This window comes from Stigmatopora argus, chromosome 2, assembly GCF_051989625.1.
Source record: "Stigmatopora argus isolate UIUO_Sarg chromosome 2, RoL_Sarg_1.0, whole genome shotgun sequence".
Taxonomy (NCBI): domain Eukaryota; kingdom Metazoa; phylum Chordata; class Actinopteri; order Syngnathiformes; family Syngnathidae; genus Stigmatopora; species Stigmatopora argus.
Genome location: NC_135388.1, coordinates 21,737,304 through 21,762,907, shown reverse-complemented (window position 1 = coordinate 21,762,907; position 25,604 = coordinate 21,737,304). Strand labels below are relative to the sequence as shown.

Below are 25,604 nucleotides of genomic sequence, written 5' to 3'. Positions count from 1 at the left end.
CACGAAATAGTAATAGATAGATTAGTGGTCAAATAATAAATACTGAGTAGTTTAAGTAGTATTAATAAGTCTTGATTAGGTCTTTGGTGCAGAACTCGAGTTGAGTATGGTGACAGCTCTTGGAAAGAAACTGTCCTTGAGTCTGTTTGTCTTTGCAGTTATAGCTCTGTAGCGCCTTCCAGAGGGCAGCAGGTTGAAGTGGTGGAAGCCAGGATGCGTACTGTCTTTTATAATGCTCTCTGCCCTTCTAAGATGCTGGAAAGGGTGGGTAGGGGGCGGTTGATGATCACCCTCTGCAGTCTTTTCCTGTCCGCTTCTGTGCAGCTTGAGTGCCACGCTGATACAGCGTAGGTCAGTAAGCTCTCGATGGCAGACCGGTAGAAGGTCACCAGCAGGTTGGTGTTCAATTGCTCCTTTCTGAGTACTCTCAGGAAATGAAGCCTCTGCTGGGCCTTCTTGATGAGTTCTGTGGTGTTTGCCGCCCATTTGAGATCAGCGGAGATGTGGAATCCTAGGAATTTGAAAGTCTCTACTTGCTCCACACATTCGCGGTTAATATACAGGAGTGATGGAGCAACCTTGTTCCGTCGGAAGTCCTGGATGAGTGATCTGGTTTTGGAGACGTTCAGCGCCAAGTTGTTCAGAGCGCACCACTCGCTGAGTCTAAGGACCTCATCTCTGTAGGCCGTCTCATTTTCCTCTGTGATCATCCCTACTACCGTTGTATTGTCCGCAAATTTCACAATGATGTTCTCATGGTGCGTGGGTCTGCAGTCGTGTGTGTAGGGCGAGTAGAGTAGTACACAGCCTTGGGGCGAGTCGGTGCTGAGAGTTCGGGCAGATGAGAGGTGGCGACCCAGCTTCACGTGCTGGGGTCGGTTGATCAGGAAGTCCTCAATCCAGGAGCATGTGGAATGTGGGATTCCTAGGTTGGCCAACTTGGGGATAAGAATGTCTGGTCTTATGGTGTTAAAGGCTGAGCTGTAGTCGATGAAAGCATTCTGACATAGCTCCCTCTTTCCTCAAGGTGGCTCAGTACAGCATGGAGTGCAGTGGTTATTGCATCTTCGGTGGATCTGTTCGGCCGATATGCAAACTGATGTGGGTCGTGAGAGAGGGGAAGACAGGCTTTGATGTGTTTCAGTACCAATTTTTCAAAGCACTTCGTGATGATTGGCGTGAGAGCTACTGGGCGGCAGTCGCTGTTAGCGACTTCTTGGGTACTGGAATGATGGTGGCCGATTTCAGACAGGCTGGGACGGAGGCTTGTTGCAGTGAAAGGTTGAAAATGTCCGTGAAGACTGGTGCTAGTTGGTCAGCACAGGCCTTAAGTACTTTGCCTGTTATTCCATCCGGTCCTGTGGTTGACTGCTCGGAGCACGTCTCACATCCACTACTACATATACTACATTATATATATATATATATATATATATATATATATATATATATATATATATATATATATATATATGTCCATATATATACATATATATATGTATATATATATATATATGTCCATATATATACATATATATGGACATATAAATATATGTCCATATATATATGGACATATATTTATATATATATGTATATGTATATATGGACATATATATATATATATATATTTATATGTCCATATATATGTATATATATGGACATATATATATATATATTATATAAATATATGTCCATATATATATATATGGACATATATATATTTATATGTCCATATATATACATATATATATGGACATATATATATATTTTTATTTATATACAGTGGTACCTCGAGAATTAAGCTCGTATCTCGAGGTACCACTGTATATATATATATATATATATATATATATATATATATATATATATAGTAGTGGATGTGAGACGTGCTCCGAGCAGTCAACGCCCGGACCACAGGACCGGATGGAATACCAGGCAAAGTACTTAAGGCCTGTGCTGACCATTATCTCAGATTTGTATGTATATATATATATATATATATATATATATATATATATATATATACGAATTAAGCTTGTATCTCGAGGTACCACTGTGTATATATATATTTATTTGGACATATAGATTTATATAAATATATATGTATATATATGGACATATATTTATATACATTGGTACCTCGAGATACGAGCTTAATTTGTATATATATATATATATATATATATATATATATATATATATATATAGTGACAGATTTGTTTTCCAATCCATGAATCTCGTGTGTGCCGAAGTGAAGATCGTGATCACAAATCTGAGATAATCTGTTACTTCACTAGTGATTTGCAAATCCTTGTCAGTCTTCATTCAATTGAATTCACTGAAAAGACCCTAACACACAATTGTTTTACGTGACACATTTGATCATTTTTTGGGGCAAACATTCACTGTTACGACTTTGATTCCTGCAATACTTTCCAAAGTGCTAATACAGGAGTATGTTTAGCATACGTACATCCTCTTCACCTTTTTGTAATACTTGAAAATCTGTTAGGCACTGTGAAATCACGTAGTAAGTTGGAGCTTTTAGGAATGGTCTCTCTTCATGATAAATCCTTAAACTGTGCAAATAATGCTTTGTCTTTTCAGTGTGAAAACAGGGGAGGAGGGCTTTGTTCCACATCATCTTTGTAAATCCTCAAACTCATTAATCAGTGTTGGTGTCCACCATTTCTATTTGTTAATCGATTTCCTCAGATTCTCTGAACCTGTAGATTTGGGGTGATCAATAGGTAGATTACAATCTACCAGTAGCTCGCCAAGGTATTATTGGTAGATCGGCTGACAATAAGATTTGATTCAGTCTGTTGTTTTCCTTAACTAGACTATTATGAATTTGGCATGTCTGCAGTAAGCTAGCGCATAAATTGGGAGTGGATTTAACTCCAATTCCCTCTCGCTTGCATATATCTTGATATACCTTACAACAGACTCTAATAAGAGGCATATCAACATACATAACTGCTAAGCTTTGTCGGTGGCCTGGGAAAAAATATAGAGGGGAAGTTGAATCCTTGAAAAGTAGATCTAGGAGCAAAAAAGTGTTAACAACCCTGCGGAGTATGGACCGTACATGATGAAATCAATCTCTTACAATTGTAGGAATGTCTTCAAACAGTTTGGGCTAACGCTGTTGTTCACAAAGTTGTAAATCGGAGCCTTTTAAGTCGTTTTTTTTGCTTGATCATAACAGTAACTTTTTTAATCCTTCTCACCAGGGGAATATTCCAAACTGATGTTTTTTTTTAGCAACATCATAATTGCTCACTATGGGCACACACCAGCATCACACCTGCCATAAGCAGGTGCATGTCCACTACTCATAAATGTTCTAGTCATAATACAATTTAATAATTTATATATAGGAATAAAACATCTTAATAAATGTCACTAGAATATGCACAAATCTGACTTAAATTTTACCTTATTTTTCATGCCTGTCATTCTCACTTCTCATTCAAATGACTTTTCTGCTGAATGTGCCATTTGAGATAGTGAAGCTTCAAATCTATATGTAATATTTTTCCATCGGAAAACTTGCTTACAACTTTAGCTTCGCTGCATGTTTTGCAGAGGAGACCTTTCTCAACCAATTTCACCGCTGGTTATTCTATGTGCACATACTCAGACAGCCATTCCATCTTAAAAGAACCACATTTCGTTTTTACTTTGCCTTGTTGAGTGGCTCGGCCACAGCCCAGTCGTTTCACCATGGTTTTATCTGAAATGACCATTTCTTGTCGTTTGTCAGTGACAGGCTGCCACTCTGAGTTGCATTGCAAAATGGCACAGAAAAAAATTGTAATGTATTTATTTTTTTACAATTCAGGTTGGATTTTATTTTTTGCGTTGCATATGTTTGCTGTGCACTGAAAACACGAGAGAAGTACGCAATTGCGCAAGCGCGCAGCTTAGAGGCAACATTGCTTGCTGACATCAAATTCAAAAATGCTATTTGGACCTCTAAACAAACACACTCCCTCACACACAAATACAAAATAAAGTTCAAAAGTTTGAACATTTAGGTGCTTTCAGTATGAAACACATTAGTAGAAAAGAAATTAGAAATATTTGTGTTATTTTTTTATGGATGACATTGGCTCAACTTCAGAGAATAAATGTTTTTAGCAACTCTCACACCACACTGCTGAAAAAAAACTAAAATCTTTAAAGGTTTACACTTTATCTTTCTATGGGCACTAGTTAGATGTGAACTAGTTGTGCCTGAATTAAGTGTTTACAGCATAGTGAGAGAGCATTCCATGCCTGGGATAGTAAAAGATTAGGTAGAAATTAAAAGTGTATCCCAGAGGTGCAGCATTGATGTTTAGTGTCAACTTCAAAATAGCTCATTTTAAGTAGATCTTCAAGTTTTTAATGGATATTAAGTTATCCGGGCTTTGTGTCTGTCAATTAAATTTTTCTTTGACCAGACTGGGAGGGATAAGATATCTAAATAAGGACCCAGAGGTTATAAAAAAAAGTTTGTGAAAGCAATCAAGCATGTCTGGGAAACTTTCACTGTTCTCATTGGTAGTTTGGAGCCTTTATTGTCATATGATTTTATGGTTTCTAGAGTTAAGAAGGGTTGTTACGCTGCCTTGAAGTCTTTGTTTCTCATTTGTTGAGGCTTGTTCGATTTTAGTGGAAAAAAAGTTGTGCAATTGGTTAAACAAAAAGTCTGAGATATCCATACTCTGCTCAGCCTATTTTTTGTGTTGAAATTGCAAATGGCATTATGTTACAATAGATCGCTTGTATTTCGTTATTGACATTAAGAGTAAGACTCATATTCTCAGCACAGTTAAAGCAATAGACAACACCAAGTGTAAAGGTTGGTTGCATATATTACATTGGTACCTCTACTTGCGAATGCTTCAACACACGAGACACTTTGAAAGGTAAATTATTGTTCCAAAATATGGAATTTTGTCCAAGTTATGAAATATTAAAAGAGGCATAACATAAATATAAGATGGAAACAGGCATCATTCAAGGCATGCACACTTGTGGCACACTCATTCATTCAGCAACACTCATGGCCATATTTAAAACTCTTTACTGTCAGGGTGCCATTACGCACCCATCAACCATTGTGCCCACAAATGCACCACGAGGAGCATCACGTGGCCACATGTCATTGTGTGAGTGACCACAAAGAGAAAGCAAGAGTAAGCGATCGCGCGAGTAAGAGAGAAAGAGAGAGAGAGATTTGAGCTTGACCAACCCCATCAGTGATTGCATGTTTGAACTGAGGTGCGTTTCGTTTTAATTTTTGTTTGGTTCGATGTTCATTCATTCATTCATTTTCTGAACCGCTTATACTCACAAGGGTCACGGGGGATGCTGGAACCTATCCCAGCTAACTAGAGGCACCAGGCGGGGGAAACCCTGAATCTGTGGCCTGCCACTCTCATGGCACAACAAGACAGAAAATCATTCATGCTCACACATACCTAGGAGCAATGTAGAGTGTTCAACCACCCTACCTTGCATATTTTGGGATGTGGGAGGAAACCGAAGTACCTAGAGAAAGTCCACGCAAGCCCGGGGAGAACATGCAAATTCTACAGAGTGAGGACCTACCTGGGATCGAACCCTCGACCCAAGAACTGTGAGGCTGACGCGCCAACCACTCAGTCACCAGGCCGCCTTGGTCCGGTGTTATGTCGTAATTTTAATGGTTCAAGAAATAGTTTTCTTATATTTATATTTTTGCAATTTTTTTGCATACATATTTTATACAAATTGGTACACTTATAATTTTAAAGGGTTTTTATTGAGTAGTAAAGATTGTGGAATGAATTACGCGCATTCAATCTAAAATATGCCTCTACTTACGAAAAGTCCAGTCATTCATTTTCTGAACTGGTTTATCCTCACTAGGATTGCAGGGGGTGCTGGAGCCTATCCCAGCTGACTTGGGGCACCAGGCGTGGGACACCCTGAATTAATGGCCGGCCAATCGCAGGGTGAGAGGAGACGGACAACCATTCACGCTCACACTCATACCTACGGGCAATTTAGAGTGTTCAACCAGCCTACCATGCATGTTTTTCGAATGTGGGAGTAAACCAGAGTACCTGGAGAAAACCCACAAAAGCCCGTGGAGAACATACAAACTCCACACAGGAGGACCCACCTGGGATCGAACCCAGGAGCCGAGAATTGTGAGGCCAACGTGCTAACTACTCGTCCACCGAGCCGCCTATGAAAAAACGTATGGAACTAATTAATTTAGTGAATAGAGATACCACTGTATTCTTGTATACAAATCTCACATTTCTTTAGACAGAGAAAAAAATTTAAACACAAAATTACTTACAAGCAAAGTCATTGTTTGACGAACATGACATTTTTCTTTACCTCATCAATCTGTTCTGTCTTTCTCCGTCTAAGAGAAAGCCTGGGTCCATTTAAGCTTGTTTTTCAAATAGCCAAGCGTTTCAAAGTGTGGAACCAACGTGTGGAGAGTAGGCAGCGCAAGCTAAGATACCATATACGTATTTGTTTAAATAGATATTTGAATGGGTTAAATTAGTACTGCTCTTTAAAAATTACTGATAACAGCTATATTTTGTGTACTTTTAGAGAAATATTAGCTTTTGTTTACATTTTTCTCTACTATTACCCGTCATAAAAAATAAATTCTGTCTCTTTTCACTTTATTAAACAAGATTTTTTTTCCTCTGCGTTGCACATGAGCAATTTGTTTTTAATCACTTTTATGAATGACGAAATTAGTCAGAAGATTATAAAATTTTAAGAAGTGGGACATTTGTTTTGTGGAAATAGTTCCTTAGCTCCATCAGCTCGTGTTTTTATAACCTCACATCTCAGTATGGGGGGGGATAAAAAGCCAAATAAATAATTCAATGGTGTCATGCATTTTGTATGGAAAGTCCATTGGTCTTTGGAGAGATGTAGAAGGCAGGGAAAAATGAGATCTTTGCTTTGGGCACCTCTTTTTTCCATTTCACTAAACAGAGTTATACATCAAAATGGCCCTATGTTTTTTTGTTAATTACAGTGTAATGCCCAGCAGCTGCTTAAGCCCTGCCTTGCATCACTCCATTCACGCTTCATACCACATTCTATCATGTTAACCTCATTTGCATCATCTGTGTCTGTTGACCTCACCCTTTGTACTCATTTCATTTGCAGCTCATCTCCATTTTCTCCAGTTTCCCATTGTTCCTTCATCTCTTGTTTCTTCATGTTCCCCAAGTTCACCTTCGCAGGTAGGATCCATCAGCTTTTACCTTGCCACAGTAAGCTTTCCATTGATGTATTAATTTTTATCTTCAGCATAGTACATAGATTTTACCATGTCAGTTTGATGTTGCCACATAGTATCCATCATTGTCTAGAGAGGTTTTGTTAGATGATCTAAATTGAATCAAAAGAAAAAGGAATATTGTTCAAGTTTGTTGTGGTTCACCGACAGTTCTTTCTGAATGTTAAATTTCGGTTTTATACCAGTAAATATTATGGTTCTATTCTCTTTGCATTGTATTACAACAGGTAACAAACATATTATGTACTGTCTGTTAGTTATGCTCTGATTATCCTGATTGTTCACCAGTTTGCGGCTTCAGTACCTCACTTTTTTTTTTATCTTAAGTATCAAAAAAAGTTCATAAAATTGTCAGAATCCACCCTGAAACTCGCAAGCGGAAGACAGGAGATGAAAAAATGGTGGTGAAAAGTGACAGAAGTCAGGGCACCTCTTCTTCTACAACACTGAAAAGGGTGGCACTCATCAGAGAAGAAGAAGTGAAATTTCACAGTAGAAGAAGAATGGCGCGCCGAATAATACAAACAAGGAAAAAGGACATAGTTCCTTTTCTTCGGATTACCGTATTGGCCTGAATATAAGACGACCCCAATTATAAGACGATCCCCTCTTTTTCAAGTCTCAAATTCGCAAACAGACTTTATGAACAACAAGTTTTATTTTTATACAGAAAATAATTACAGTAAATCTGAAACAAATAATAACTATATATTCAAGAGTCTTGTAACAAATCTGAATACAGAAAAACATTGTGTAAACTGATTTAAAATTGAGCGTCGCTGAGATCTGTCATGTCAGAACTTTACTCTTCACAAACATCGTCTTCTTCTCTGTGCTTAGTGTCACTGTCCTCACTCCTATCCTTTGGCTCCTCCCATAGCACCTCAAATGTACCGGTGGAACCTGAATCTTTCCAGTCAGTGCCACTATGTGTATTTCTTTCGCAGAATGGTTTGTTGACCACAACATCAAACACCTGCAGGTGACTTGTCATTCCTACGGAATGATTACCAAGTCGCTGTTCATTGCCTTCACTTGTTTTTTGACTGGATCAGACAAGTGTCCACAAAATCAGCATGTTCCTCTATTATCTGAGTCCCCCAAGCCATCTGCCCCACACAACTTTGAGCCAGTCCACTACAAGTTCCGTCTCCATCCAGCCCTTTTCCAGGGCACATACAATTGTCAGCTGGCATTGCCTCCTTAGGTACTATTTTACATTTTACAATCACATGAGGAGGGAGTTTGGTTCCGCCTGCGAGGCAGGCTAACACGGCGGTAACGTGCCTCTTCTCATTTCCAGTGGATTTTAAAATAACAGATTTCTCACCTCTCTTGTGTACAGTGACAGGTATACACAGGTGTCTGATCAGCATTGTCAATCTAATCCAGTGGGTAAGAGTGCTTTTTCCTCAAGTTGATTATGTAGCGAAAAGACAATAGGTTATCTCCAAAGTCAGAGGACAGGCACTGGGCTACACTTGTTCTGCGTCGCAGCATTAATCCGTTACGCCACATCATTCTTTTACACCAGCCGAAGCTTGCATTGAAGTCGGCGGTGGGCATGTTTAGCTCTTTGGCTATTTCCACGGCTTTGAGCTGAATTACAGCTCTGCTGATAGGCATCCCGTCCTTTCGTTTCTCGTTCACGTACGAGCACACCCTCCTGTTTTAACATGGCTTAGCTCCAACCGAAGACAATGAGGATGAACCTCAGCTTCGTTCCAGTGTCGCGAGTGAGCCTCTTGTATTGGGAAGCCTCCTCTGCAGACCAAGAAGCAGCGAAACGCTACGTCGATGAAGTTCCCTCACATAATTCAAGAGAATGATTGGTTATCTTCCGGAGCAAGTTTTTTTTTTTAACATGGATGACACTGGCCTTTTTTGGAAGAGGATGCCTTCATAGACATTGTTATTCAAAGATGAACTGAACGTGCAGATTATCATCATGTGTGGGAATGCTGTTGGCTTCATGGTAAAGCCAGCCTTAATCTACAAGTTTGACCATCCTCATGCTTTAAAATGCAAGAACAAAGCCTTGCTGCCTGTCTCCTGGATGAGCAACACTAAAGCCCTCACAAAGGACTGGTTCTTATACTGCAGGGGTAGGGAACCTATGGCTCGGGAGCCATGGGTGGCTGTTTCCATGGGTGCATATGGCTCTCCACTCACTAACTGTGAGGTAAAATATGGAAATCTCTGGTGAGTCCCAAACGCACTAATAGGAGCGCCACTTTAATCATAATTTAGTTTTTTATGACTTCTGCATGCATGATATCATTGATACTGATTATTAACAACAGCATAACAATGTTGTCAAAAGAATTCAGAGACTTTTTGTACTTTAAAAGTGGTGAAATAACATAAAAATCATACATTTTCATGTATTTTGACTTTTCAATTCTGAGAATGGCTCTCAAGAAATAACATTAGAAAATATGAATTGTTTATGGCTCTCTCAGTCAAAAAGGTTCCCGACCTCTGTTATACTGTTTCATCGCAAACGCGAAGCTGGACCTTGCTGAATGGGGGCTGCCCTTCAAGGTCTGGACTGTGCAGGAGGACTTTGACTGAAACTCACATTAACATGTTTTTGTTCGGATTTATATCAAGTTGACAGGAACTATTTTTGCTGTGAGTACAGAATTTAAAGTATTTACAATTTTTTATATATTTAGATTATATTTAGATAGGGGCGGTGATTAGCACGCCAGCCTCACAGCTCTGGGGTCCTGGGTTCAAATCCAGGTTGGTCCACCTATGTGGAGTTTGCATGTTCTCCCGGGGCCTGCATGGGTTTCCTCCGGGTACTCCTGTTTCCTCCCGCATTCCGCAAACATGCATGGTAGGCTGATTGGACACTCTAAATTGTCGCTAGGTATGGGTGTGAGTGTGAATGGTTGTCCGTCTCATTTTGCGCTGCGATCGCCTGGCCACCGATTCAGGGTATCCCCTGCCTCTGGCCCGCAATCAGCTGGGATAGGCTCCAGCACCCCCGTGACCCCAATGAGGATAAATCGGTTCACAAAATGAGATGAGGGATTTAGATAGGGTGGTCCTGCAGCTTGCGTGGTTAGCACGTCGGCCTCACAGTTCTGTGGTCCTGGGTTTGAATCCAGGTCGGTTTACCTGTGTGGAGTTTGCATGTTCTCCCTGGGCCTGCTTTGTTTTTCTCCAGGTACTCCGGTTTCCTCCCACATTCCAAATTCATGCATGGTAGGCTGATTGGACACTCTAAATATCTGCTAGGTATGGGTGTGAGTGTGAATGGTTGTCCGTCTGCTTGTACCCTGTGATCATGGCCACCGATACAGTTACTGTTTTATGGATTACTGTAGTTGTGAAAAAAAGATGATGTTTCACACAAGGAGAGATGTTCCTCTAAACTTCATCATCAGAGCATAATGATTCAGTCTCAACTAAAACCAAATGTTGACAAATCTAGGAAAGCAGAATGATAAGGTGTGCACAAAGGCAGTTGGTAGTAACCTCTGAAAAGATCATGTCAATCCCAATTCTCACTTTGTCTTTTCCCCTCTGGCCTCCAATTGGAGGACCAAAACCAAGATAATAGGTTAAGAAAATGTCCCTATGAATTTGGACGTAGTACATTGTAATGCATTTGTAATATACATTCGTTACATTATTAAAACGCTTTTCTTATTTTGGTTTGTTCCTGTAGGGTATGGGTGTCCAAACTTTTTCCTCAAGGGATCCAAGAGCCACCTTGAAATCTTTTCACATTCATTTCTCAAACATGATGATAAACAGTATAGTAATCCCTCAAATATCGTGGTGAATGTAGACCAAACATGGCCACAATAAACGAAAAACCGTTAAGTAGGATCACCCCCATTATTACTACCACAATACTGTGATGCATCTTCACTTCGCAGCTTCACTACAAAAAAAAGGTTCATAAAATTGTGAAAATCCACGTGAAACTCGCAATCAGAAGCCACTCCCCTGTCTTCCGCTTGCTAGTAAGAAAACTCAGCACCCATGGAAAAAATGGCGGGCAGCTGGCAGTGGCTGTCATTTTATCCAAAAATAGAGCAGGGCCGGGAGCTTCTGTAAGGTGGATTTTGACGAAATGCGAGCCCCGTGCGACGTTATGGCAGACGCCATAAAGACGACTAAAGCTAAAATAGACCTCGATCAGCGGAGTCCGGGAGCCGAATGGTAGCGGAGCTGATGGTGGAATGTCCCAGAAATTTGCAATGTGCAAAAGTGCAAGCTCTGGGTGACGTTACGGCCTGACGCCATTGGCTTTGTCCGAAAATAGCGCACTTTAGCCGGCGAGGATGGCGGGATGCTGGGGTGGAAGTTGAGATTCCATTTAAGTCCGGGCACTGGGCTGACGTCATTGCACTTATCTGAAAATAGAAATGAATGGACGCCTAATTGACGGTTAGATGGTGCGGAGGAGCGAAGTGGTAGTTTAATCCCTCTAATATCACTGTTTATGTAGACCAGACATGGTCACAATGAACAAAAAACCACAAAGTAGGATAAGGGATTTCTACCACAATACATGTATACACGCCTATACAGAAATTCAAGTACGCAAGTACAATTATCAAAAAGTTTATATTTATTAAATATTACAGCTATAAGCATATCAAAAGACTGTAATGTATTAATATCTAAATATAATGTATATATTGTAGAAAATGCTCTTTTTTGTGTGTGCTGTGAGGAACAGGTAGGCCAGCTTCTTCTATTCGCAAATGTAATTCTCTCAAGTGGACAGAAGAAGGTACAAACTTGATTCCAAGACAATAAACCAGGATGAAAACAGAGCATAGAACAATACCACAAATTAAAACACACATACAGAACATTTAGACCAGGGGTCCCCAAACTTTTTCCTGTGAGGGCCACATAACTTTTCCCTTCTCTGATGGGGGGCGGTGTCAGTTTGTAACAGAAAAAAGTGTGACGATCGTAGGGGAGCTTACATTTTTTTATTGTTTTCCAGAAAGCCACACATAACCAAATAACCCTTTCCAGGTTCTTTACAGAAAAAAAGTCAGGAAACAAATAATAACACTATTAATGAAATAAATAATAACTAAATAACCCTCTCTGAGTTCTTCACAAAAAAAAACAGGAAATAAATAACACTATTTATGAAATAAATAATAACTAAATAACTCTCTCTGGGTTCTTCATAGAAAAAAAGCCATGGAACATTAACTTTCTGTTATGCCATGCACAATCTTCTCCCTTTGCTCTGAAGTTTATCCACGACACCACAACCTTCATTACAGAATCCCACGTCAACACTTTGCAGCATAGTGCTTGCTGGTGAATTAGGCAGTGGACTCGTAGCGGGGCGGTGAGACCCCTTTTTTCCAACTCCCGGTTCATGAGTCCCATTAGACCGCGAGTTTCGCCCACCATGCTAGGAGCCCCGTCAGTTGTGATGCTAGCTAGCGTTGACCAGTCCAGGTCCAACTTCTCCATGGTTTGGCACACTTTGTCAAAAATATTCTCTCCCGTTGTAGTCCCTTTGAGACTTTGGAGGGCTGCCAGATCCTCGCATATCTCAAAGTTTGCGCTAACTCCACGAATAAAAATGAACAGTTGCGCTGTGTCTTGCACGTCTGTGCTTTCATCCAGTGCTAATGAAAAAAAGTCAAATTCTTTCGTCTTCTGCTGCAGCTGGGCATATACATTACTCCCGATTTCTTCAACGCGTCTGGTCATTGTACTCGCCGACAGAGTTACGGCATTAAATGCATTTTTCTTCTCGGGACACACCTCCTCCGCGACAGCATCCATACATTTCTTAACAAACTCTACATCAGTGAAAGGCTTACCGCTGCTTGCTATCAGTTTAGCATCCCGAAAGCTGGCCCGAACGGATGCCTGGTTTAGCTGAGCTTGGCGTACAAATGTATTCTGCTGAGATAGTAGTCCACTTTTTAGCTATGAGAGTTTGTCTTCTCGTATTTTGCCTTGCAAGCTATCGTACTTGTCTTTGTGACGGGATTCATAGTGTCGGCGAAGATTGTATTATTTGAATACCGCCACCGTCTCTTGACAGATGAGACAAACAGCCTTTTCTTTGCATTGAACAAAAAAATAATCGTTTGTCCACTCCAGGTTAAGTAGCCTGCATTCTGAATAAATTTTTCTCTTACCTCACTTTTTCGCCATTATTCCGTTCTGTTTTTGACAAGGCGGGGCCTAGGATTTTTTTTCTGGAGGCCAAATAGGAAAAAATCCGATAGCATCTCTGGTATTGTTCAGAGGGCCGGGCCAAATGTGCTGACGGGCCGTATCCGGCCCGCGGGCCGTAGTTTGGTGACCCCTGATTTAGACAATACAGACCAGTCCGGGCCCCTCTCCGTACATCCTTCAGTGGCTTCCGAGTTGGATAGATAGCCTGCTCCCAAGAGAAGTCTACTTTTAAGACTATATGCAAATGAACAAGTGGGTGTAACTCAAATCATGTCCTGTTCTAAGGAGATTAGTTGGGAGAAAAAGGTGTGAACTTGCCTTGGTCATCACAATAGCCAGGAACAGAGAAACCATTCCATCTCCCTTTGGGCCCCCCTGCTTGGGTAACTGAAATTACTAGTTATGTAAAAGCATAAACCACACACGTCCTGTCTCCAAACCAAAAGATAGTGTTGAGTGAAAGTCAATTGACATTTGCATGTTCATCCAAATGGTCCAAGAGGTAAATAATGGAAAGAGAGGCAGAAATGTGACAACTTGTCGAGTTTAGTAAACATAGCGCTATGTGATGGTCAATGTGATACAAACAATGGCTTCTATCTCATTGAGGGTCTAGATGGGAAGAAGAGGCAAGCTTATGTATGGGAGGCTTAGGGTTATCTACACTTCTTGACTCAACCCTGTAGACAGCTGGGGAGCCACTGACGCTGTGGTTATCGGATGTTTTGCTGATGGTGATGCACACTGGGCAGAGTTCTGTACACCAAGTGTTTTTATGGTACTTAACTTTCTTATGTCTTCAAATGCACCCTTCAATAGCTAAGAACCTACATATAGATACACATCATTTGAAAACAATGCTAGAATGTATGTGATTATAAGAATTACTATTTCTCTTCAATATATAAAAATGTAAAATACTGTACTCAGTGAAAATAGTTGATATAAATCCAAAAAACAGGTTAATGGGAGTTTTGGTCCAAGTCTTTGAAGGGGGGCCCCCTTTCAGCAAGGTAGAGCTTGGCATTTGCTTCCAGGCTTTCTGGTTGCTCATCCAGTATACAGGCAGCAAGGCTTTGTTCTTAGTTGTATTAAGTTCATTTTGTCTTCTTGTGGCCATGTCTGGTCTACATTATCCGAGTTATTTACTGTTATATAGTTATATAGACTGTACTCGCCTGACTAAGCGTGGGATCGAAACAACCTAACAAACAACTAACATAACAACCTGAAAACACCAATGTCTGTAATAAACAAATCAGGCAAAACATAGGCTTTGTTCTTGTATTTTTAAATCATGAGGAGGGTCAAACTTGTTGATTATGGCTGGCTTTATCATGAAGCCAGCCAGCAGCATCCCCACACAATAAAAATGTCCAGGAAGGCATCCGGTTCCCAAAAACTTGTCGCTGCCTGTTACAGCCGGGTCGCGGGGCAGACCTCACTCTCCGCTGGCATGCGCGATCGAATCACCGGGCCACACCGCCGGAATACGCCGCTGGATCGCCATAGCTCCGCTTTTCAGCAGTGTCGTAGGTCTGTAACGGGGAGGGGGCGTGCCTGCACCGACCTGGACTCGCTGTGGCTTCATTCAGCAACGGGGTGATGGATGGATGGATGGATGGATGCATGAATGGATGGATGGATGGATGGACGGACGGACGGACGGACGGACGGACGGACGGACGGGTTGCTGGGTGGGTCGATGGTTGGGTGGGTCGGTGTGGATGGATTGGTGGATGACATGAAGCTGAATTATTATTCATATCGCCCTGACCCCCATGTTACTACTCAATAATAATTCAAGGGATATTTTTTATTTTTAAGTAATCAGAAAAAGATTACTATGAATGAAGAAAAGAAGTATAAAAACAATGTTACTTATACAAGGACTTACTATGACAGTTGCAAATGTGAGAGTCAACTGAGCAGGAGAGAGAGAACGGGCAGCTGTACATACTGTAACATGACAGAACACGGAAGAATAACAACAACATTTTTGGTGTATGTAAACTGGGGGGACTTTGTTCACTCAAAAACACAAATGATTCGACTGCCCTTTGATACAACCAGCCTACCATGCATGTTTTTGGAATGTGGGCGGAAGCCGGAGTACCCAGAAAAAACCCATGCAGGACCAGGGAGAACATACATGCTCCACACTGGAGCAACGACCTAGATTTAAACTCAGGATCCCAGAACTGTGAGGCCGACACTCTAGCCACTCACACACCAGGCCGCTCTAGAACTTTTATTTTTTTATTAAATTACAGTGTTCGCTAGTTATAACCCTTTCTAATCATTGTTACACCGGTTCACTTAAGTTGTATGTGTAAATATAATATGCGTTATTCAGCCTACCACACCTAGTTGTAGGTAATGTTAGCTCATTGGTCAATGAATAATTAACATCGCACATAGATATCCTGTGATCTTTCACCAATTCGTGGTTCAGTACCTCGCAATTTTTTTATATTAAGTCTGAAGTTCATAAAAATGTCAAAATTCACACTGAAACTCGCAAGCGGAAGACAGGGGATAAAAAAATGGTGGAAGTCTGAATTGGGTGGCACTCAGCGCTGAAGAAGAAGCCATATTTCACCACAGAAGAAGGATGATATAAAAAGGCCAACATCTTTACTTCCATTTTGTTGCGAGTGAATTTTTGAGTCGCCGTTGAAAATGCCTCCTAAGCTTCCTGGGCCATGCAAAGCATCCAATGAGCCCAAGAAAAAACGAGACATGATGAGAGTGACCGAGAATAAGTGACGTTGCTATGCTAAAGGGAATAACACGCCATTGCGGCAAAAAATTATCTACTGTGTGTTTTACCAAGAAAGAGGAAGCGAACGTTTGGAAGATGGCCACAACATCTTTTTCCAAGGACAATAAGCGAGTGATAACCACTACGGATAAAAAATGAACCAATATAATGAGGGATTTACATCATAGATAAGTAAAGCTGGCATGATGAGGGGACGTCAACACAGGAGTGCAGAAGAAGGGTAGCGGACAATGACAATGATGAGAATGAAGAATGCGGTCTTCCTTCTCCAGGAAATGTATAATATGGCACACAGTTTGCAACAACGGGTCCAGGAGATTGATAACAACATGGTTGGAGCCATTGAATTTGGCAATCGTCTTTACAGTGTCATGTCTTTGAACGAAAGTATATTTGTACAAGAAAAGAAACGGCGGTCGCCATGTTCCGTGTGCACCAAAAACATCTTGCAGAAAGAAGCTCCGCCTGAAAAGCTCCCCTACAGCGCCTCCTGACGTTTCCATCGATGATCCAATGCCTCTCGAATCTGACGAAAAGGACTTGGACTAAAGCTCACAATTACCTGTTTTGTTTTGTTTTTTAAAATCAAGCGAAGATGAACTATTTTCATTGTGAGTACAGTCCTTAAAGTAATTCATTTTTTTATTTATTGATTATATTTGGATATTAATACATTAATCTCCATATGCCTATAACTGTAATATTTAATAAATATTGATCATCGTACTTCTGTACTTGTATTTTCATTTAGTTGTGAAAACATGTAGTATGGTATGTAGTAATAATAGGAGTGATCCCTGTTTGCAGTTTTTTGATTATCGAGGCCATGTCTGGTCTACATTATCCGCGATATTCAATGGATTACTGTAAGTCACAGTATACCTGCTCAAATTGTGCCATTTATAGTCTGGAATAATATAGTCCTTTAAATCTGCACCATTAAACTATAGAACTTGAAATGTTTTGATGCATTAGATTCATGTTAGGGGGGATGCTGTATGCAGATATCAGATTTGAGAGTAAACACTTAATGCCACACACAATTTTATTAAGTGTGCTATAATGGAATGAATCATGAATACTTCATAGTGAATCGGGGCTTTTGATGGCTTTTATATCAATGTGTCTACTACAGAGTTATGAACACTTTCATTTGGTAGGCCTGATTGATGAAAAAAAATCCTTTTTGGATTAGTTCATGAAGTTAGAACACTTCCAATTTGATTGCAATTCTTGGTTGAACCAAGCATTATAATTAGAACTGAGCAAACCTTGTTAAAATTAAATACTTTGTGGGGGTAATCCGATCTCATAAAAATAAGATGATCTTCAACAACTCGATTCCTTGTATACTTATATAGACCATATTATGCAATTAAAATGATTTTCCCCCAATATGTTCCCTTAAAGGGAGAAAACAATCAAAACTGCCCTAAATTAAAAAATTAAAAAGGTCAAAGTCTTTTACTCTAGTTGTCCTTTTCTGTGTCTGTTGTTTGGCTGGCAACCAATTCAGGGTATAGTCTGCCTACTTGCGAAAGTTTGGTAGGATAGAGTTCAGCACCCCTGCCACCCTTGTGAGGATAAGTGGAATGGAAAAGGAATCAATGTATAGGGGTATGTTGTCTGATCTGAAAAGTTGAGTGACGTCACTGTCAGCTGGTCTGATGAACAAGATGTAAGCCTTTAAGATAACCACACATGTTTGACATCCTCTTAGAATCAAACAATTGCTTGTAATCTGCTTTTGTTTGTTGCTTTGAAACATTTGTGTCGTTGTATCACCGTATAAACCCGCTCACTTATTGGCTGTGTTGTCAATGTTCCGCCTCCATGGTCTGAGAAAGTGGTGGGGGACAGCAATGGAGATTTTTCACGTGGAGAGGTATGCCAGGTCTTTAGCAAAAAAATAAGAATGTCCGCAGATAGTGACAATCCTGTCACATGAAAGGGAAAGGGTATAGGCGCTCCTGCCTTTGTGACTGTCAAACAGATGGCAACATAGACACAAGGAAGATGACCTAGATTCACACATGGCCAGCCTCTTGCTCACTTGCTTTTTTTTTAAGCATGTCTCACTTCATCTTCACTCGCTATTGTGCAAAATCCTCTGCTCTCGTTCTTCTTCCTCACTGTACCGGAATGAACCTCAGCAGCAGCGGTAGCATCCCTTTTGTTTTTGCTCTTCGGAGCTGATAGAATTTTTTTTTCTCTTTCTATCTTTTTTTGTTCCTATCTCTTAGCCTTCCAGATTAAATGTGTGTTGGTTGTACCCATTGAGGAAATGGTTGCCAAGCAACCAGCTGATGATAGGAGCCTTGGGGTCTGCAGTGATGTCAGACTGAGTTGGAGGCACATTTTTGCATGTGTTAGCGAGAGCGTGTGTTAACAGGAGGATGGCAAGCCTAACCCACAGGAGAGTTCAACATCATTTTATTCAGGTCACGTGCTACGATGCTTTAGTAGACTACCATTATGTAACCGAGCAAAGCCGAGTCAGAACGTGTTGCTTGCGTGTGTGTGTTCATGTGTTGGGGTGTGCAGGGCTGTGTCTCTATGTACATATAAGAGAAAGCTCTAGCGTCTATAAATAAAATACTGCATGCCCATGTTCAGCAATGAGTGTGAGGCTTTATATGTGAAGCTGCCTTTGCTAGTAAGAAGCAAGGAGTCGTAAAACCTGTAGCTATTGTGGAAGCAAGGTCTTCCACCACCATAACAATCCAGCTCTCCATCATTAAACGCTACTGCATTAACACCAGACTTCCCTCCCTTAAGGTTTTTTTTTACACATATTTGGATGTGAGTTTGAAAAAAAAAACTTAGTGTAACGCCATCAGCAATTATCAACTTCGCATTCCGAAAGTATAACTATATTGAGCACTTCTCAAGTGAATCATGACATTGCAAGCTGTAAAATGTATAATTTTTAAAAATTGGCAGAAATAATGCATAAAAACATTTCCATTGCACAATCTATTTAAAAGAAAGTATCTAAGATTGGTGGCCATAAAATGGTACTGGACCAAACCCAGATTTAAAAAAAACATTAAAGCGTACAACATATATCCTTTGCTTCCCAATGGAGAATGTCCAACTTTACAACGTCTTTTTGAGTCTGTATCCGTTTTAGCTACCGCAACCAAGATGGCGCCATTCAAGTGGCAGCCGGCGGCGGTACCGCCGTCCACTCTTGCTCGTTTTGTGTTTTTGCTGCTTTTCTGTCTTAATTATTTAATTTGGTGATTCTTAATGATCCCATTTACTTTGATTTGCCTTGTACTTTGTGCTTTTGCTTTGTTGTTCCGTCTAATCACCCTCTTGCTACTGCCACAATGAAATTTCCCGAATACGGGATGAATAAAGTTATCCAATCCAATCCAATTTAATTCAGAAATTAGAAATTGCAATTTCTGGAGTAATTGCATAGGTAGCTGTGCAATGCTTGTCGTTAGTACACATTTGTCGTAAAAATACAAGCAAGTGTATATACATGTTGTTCATGTAAATGCAAGAACAGATAGTTGTGCGCTAGTAGTACACGTTTAGTACTAAAACACAAGTACACTCGTGTCATACTTGTGGTACTAGTACACGTACTTGTAGTACAAGTATGCGTGCTTTTAGTTGAGTACAAAATATTACACATTCTTTTAGTATAAGTATAAACATACTTGCAGAACAAGTGCATGACATATACTGTATTTTCCAGACGATAAGTCGCAGGGTTTTTTTATAGTTTGGCCAGGAGTGCAATTTATACTCCAGTGCAACTTTGAAATAATGCACACAATATGATATCATTCCACCTGTTATTTTTACACTGAACCGCAAGAGAGACAAGGTCAGAGAGCCCAGACTTTGATGGTTTGGACATGTCCAGAGGAGAGATAGGGACTACAGTAATCCCTCAAATATCACGGATAATGTAGACCAGACATGGCCGAGATAATCGGACAAAAACGCGAAGTAGGGTCACCCATATTATTACTACATACCATACTACATGATTTTGCACGTATACAAAAATAGTACTACACAGGTACAATTATTAAGAAGTGTATTTATTTAATATCACAGTTATAGGGATATGAGAAGACTGCAATGTGTTAATATATAATATCTAAATATAATCTATAAATTAAAAAAAGTAAATACTTTAAGTACTGTACTCACTGTGGAAATAGTGCCTCTCCTCTTGATTTAAATAATACTAAAAATAAAAATACAGCTTATTGGGAGCTTTAGTCCAAGTCCTCTTCGTCAGATTCATTGATGGAATCTTCAGGAGGTGCCATAAGGGAGCTTTTCAGGAGGAGCTTCTTTCTGCAAGAGGTTTTCGGCCCACAAGGAACGTGGCGACCGCCGATGGCCAAATTCAATGGCTCCGACCCTGCTGTTATCAATCTCCTGGACCCGTTGTTTCAAACTGCGTGCCCTATTGAAGATCTCCTGCAGAACGAAGACCACATCACATTCTTCATTCTCATCCTCGTCATTGTCCGCTACCTCTTCTTCCGCACTTCTGTGTTGACGTCCTCTCGTCATGCCAGCTTCACTTATCTACGATGTAAATCCCTTATAAAGTTGGTTCTTTTTTTTTATCCATAATGGTTAACACTCGCTTAGTCTCCTTGCATCGTCCAAATGTTCGACTCTTCTTTTTTGGTAAATGCAGGGTAGATTAATTTATGCTACAATAGTGTGCTACGCCTTTAACATACAGTTGTGGTCAAAAGTTTACATACACGTGAAGAACATAATGTCATGGCTCTCTTGAGTTTCCAGTTATTTCTACAACTCTACTTCTCACAACTGTATATATATATATATATATACACATATGTATATATGTATACCGTATTTTCACGACTATTCGGCACATCGTATTTTTAGCCGCAGTGTCAGTAACGAGTGCTATTTCTGTATTTTAAACACACAAAGCACGCACCGTTTTTTAGACGCATATATATTATATATGGATGGACATCGAAACGCAATAGCGCTGGCTACCGGAAGCAGCCTATTTCCGGGTTCCGGTGCGCAGTGACTGCTGGGAAATATAGTTCTTGCACGCTACACCCACACGCTAAAAACACGTTTTTAAAAAGGCAACAGAAGCAAAACTGAGTTCGGTTGTACTTTATTTAGACATTTTACAACTTACTCACGTCATCATCACCCACAAATCCATCAAAGTTCTCATTTTCTGTGTTCGAATAAAACAATTGCCCAAATGAGTCTTCCAAAACGCCGGGTCCAGCGTTTGTAGTTCTCAAGCCTCCGGGAATGACGGCAAGCTCCGAGTTAATATATATATATATATAGTTCGCAGTCTACCTTTGAATGCTCCGTTGACGCCAACATCTAGCGGCAGGATTTCTTTTGTAAATACAGCCGAAATGATCATACTGGGTGTATTGAAGAACTGGGTGTATTGAAGAACTGGGTGTATTGAAGAACTGGGTCTATTAAGAACTCGATATCCCAGCAGTCACTGCGCAGTACTTTATCTACGGGAAATAGTAGAGTCTGGGGCTGCTTGGCGTAGTTGTATATATATATATATATATATATATATATATATATATATATATATATATATATATATATATATATATATATATATATATATATATATATATATATATAGTTCACAGTCTAGCTTTGAATGCTCTGTTGACACCAACATTTCTTTTGTAAATATAGCCGAAATGACGGCCAGCACCAAATTAGTGTGCTCGCGCGACGTCATACTGGGTGTATTAAAGAACTGGGTGTATTAAGAACTCGATATCCAAGCAGTCACTGCACAGTACTTTATCTACGGGAAATAGTAGAGTCTGGGGCTGCTTGGCGTAGTTGTATATATATATATATATATATGTGTGTGTATATATATATGTGTGTGTATATATATGTATATATATATATATATACATACATACATACGCTCCACTTAGACTTTTATGTGCGCCTTATAGTCATGGAAATACGGTATATATATATATATATATATATATATATATATATATATATATATATATGTGTGTATGTATATAAATTGTATGAGGTTATTATTGATGATTGTTTATGTGTCGCAGCTGTAGCTGCAGTAGAGGTTTTATAGCCATAAAATAGTTTTTGAGGGTTGGATTGATTCCGATAGCTGAAGGCGTCACTAGAAAATTCACGGACCGCCACAGATATATATATATATATACATATATATATTTATTATATATATATATATACATATATATATATATATATATTTATTATATATATACATATATATATATATATTATATATATACATATATATATATTTATTATATATATGTATATATATATATATATATATATATATATATATATATATATATATACTGAGCCCTATTTAAAATTCAGCGCCGAAGAAGAAGCTAATTTTGATGTGGGTGTGTGTCCATTCATATTGGAAAGACAGTGTGAAGGGACGAATGTAACACGTCATCATCTGTCGTAACGTAAAAGCCTGACATCTTTAGGGAGATCAAATTCTTATCCAGAAATGAATGAGCCAAGGTTGAAAAATCATAATGGGGCAGTTCACACAAAAACAATCTGATACCCGTGATTCATGCAATCAACAAAATTGACATGGCAGCGTAGCTACAGACTGCCATATTCTGATATTGCTAATATAAATATTGTTACATTAGTCAGCACCAATTATTTTAAATGCATTGTACAAATTCACTTCATTTAAAATCTTAAAACAAACAATGTTTTTCAAGAAGCATCAGGATCAGGCGTAACTCTAGGGCAGCTAGTTCATTGCGGAAACGTAAAGTGCTAGGGAAGAATGAAAGTAGTTCTTATAGCAGAAGGCAGACAGATGGCAGAGACTTGTCAGTTCATTAATGTATCATGTTCTTCTGTGCCTCCAATCTTCTGTGAATATGTGTTCATATATGATGTTTATCACATGTTTTATGTTGTTTCAAATGTCAATATCTCATCACTCCTCCATGAATCTTGTTGAGAAGCAGCATTTAAAATTGCCCAACCTCATCCAGCACATTGCCATGCACCTCAAATAACCCAGTTGCATTTGGGCATAATTACTGTCCTTTTCGTTTCCCCTCAGGCTTTTCCATATGTTCCAGACAGGGAAGTGCCATATCTAGGGTAAATTTAGCAAGGTGCTGGTACAAATGATTTTTTTCCATTTGATCAGATGTGGCCTGTTTTCTGCCCTCAGTCATAGATTAGTATCGAAGCGCTTTGAGTAGCCTGAAGGTAGTAATACAAGTGAAGGCCTACCAATTAGCCTCGTTGGCCCTGATCGAGAGACAAAAATGGGGGCAATAAAAAGTGTGTTCACTCAATCTAGTGGTGCATAGCTTTTTGCCTGGGCAATCAAGTTTGTGGCCATTTTTGCACGCACAAACTCTTCGCAAAGCACACCCGTGCTGACAGGTCTGTCAGTAAGGGAAGAGAATGCAGAACAAGCAGTGTGCTGTCCTCAGAGAAAGGTGAAAAATAAGATGAATATTCTGCTTGGATTGCTTTGAACTTTGGGATGGATGCGTTACTTGATCATATAACATAAGTATCTTATCAGAATCAACATCTGTATCTATTTTTCATGTTTTTGTTACTATGATAGAAGTTTCAGATCCACTGCTCTATATTGTTCATAAGAGTTATGTTGACTATCAATGCTTTGCATATGCGTATAAGCCCACATTTGTGTACCATGCTTCTTGGATCCAGCTTAGTGGAACCCTAATAGCCAGAGAAGACAATTTGATGGAATACTTGTATGTTGGGAGGTGGTCAGCGCGTCTGCCTCACAGCTCTGGGGTCCTGGGTTCGAATCCAGGTCGGTCTACCCATGTGGAGATTGCATGTTCTCCCTGGGCCTGCGTAGGTTTTCTCTGGTTACTCCAGTTTCCTTCCACATTCCGAAGACATGCATAGTAGCCTGATTGGACACTCTAAATTGCCCCTAGGTATGAGTTGAATGTGAATGGTTGTTTGTCTCCTTGTGCCCTGCGATCAGATGCCACAAATCAGTGGGGCATTATTGATTTTTTTTCTAAAATCTTATATTACTAGTGGTTTTGTTTTGTTTTGGCATTTTAACGTTAACAAGGAAACTAACCAATTTGATTGAGCCATAACACTCACATTGACATATCTTAAGCAGTTCCTTGTTGTAATTTAGCTGATTTAGATTTCTTTATCTTATTAAAAACTAAAACACAGAAAATTACAATATACTACTGTGAAAAGCGTCGGCTTTGAACACAGTTGGCACATGTATAATTTAAAACAGGGTGAAAGGGTTCTAATCCTTTACAAAATCAGTTTTAGGTTGGCTCAGAAGATTTCGGATATGGGTAAAACTGCTAATCTGACAGAATATTCAAATTTTCTGAATAGTTCTAAGTATATAGTATTTAGCCAGGAATTTTTCACCACCATTCATAGAATGGATAGACACTGCCATCTACTGGTATTTGTATAGGTCATCTTTCCCAGGTTGTTTGAAAAATCCTTTATGTAAAACAACCACTAAAATTAGGCTGAAATTCTGATCTATTTTGTGTTTGTTTGAAAATGTTGCATTCCTCATAACCGCAGTTTTTTTCATTTAAATCCCAAACATATTGTTTGGCTGCAAATTTAGAAACCCAAAATGAGACAAGAAATAGCTGTCCCATAAATTATTTCATTTATTTTCTGATCTGCTTATCCTCACAAGTGTCGCTGGGGGTGCTGAAGCCTATCCCAGGTAACCACAGGCAGCAGGCAGGGGACACCCTGAATCAGCCAATTACTGGGCATAATGAGACAATCAACCAGTCATGTTCACACTCATACCTAGGGGCAATTTAGAGTGTTCAACCAGCCTACTCTGCATTTTTTGGGATGTGGGAGGGAACTGGAGTACCCAAGGAAACCCACGCAACCCCGGGGAGAGCATGCATTACTCCACACAGTGAGGATCGATCTGGATTTGAACCCAGGTCCCCCACTGTGAGGCCGACACGCTAACCACTCAGCCGCCGGGCCACCCTTTCTGTATATACAAAGAGGAATGACAGGTTTGAAAAAAATCTAAACAAATGTTCTTTCATTCATTTTTCGTACAGCGAGGGGAACTGGAGCCTCTCCCAGGAAACTATGGGCACCAGGCGGGGGGACACCTGAAATTGGTGGCCAGCTAATCACAGGGCACAAGGAGACGGACAACCAATCACGCTCACACTCATACCTTGGGGCATTTTAGAGTGTTCAAACAGCCTACCCTGTATTATTTTG

At 39.8% G+C, this 25,604-nt stretch overlaps 1 protein-coding gene across 4 annotated transcripts in view; it reads left to right on the top strand.

Moving 5' to 3' along the window:
- LOC144066958 (SH3 and multiple ankyrin repeat domains protein 2-like) overlaps positions 1-25,604 on the top strand; it is a 228,529-nt gene that overhangs the window by 194,887 nt on the left and 8,038 nt on the right. The gene's annotated exons all lie outside the window — the stretch shown is intronic.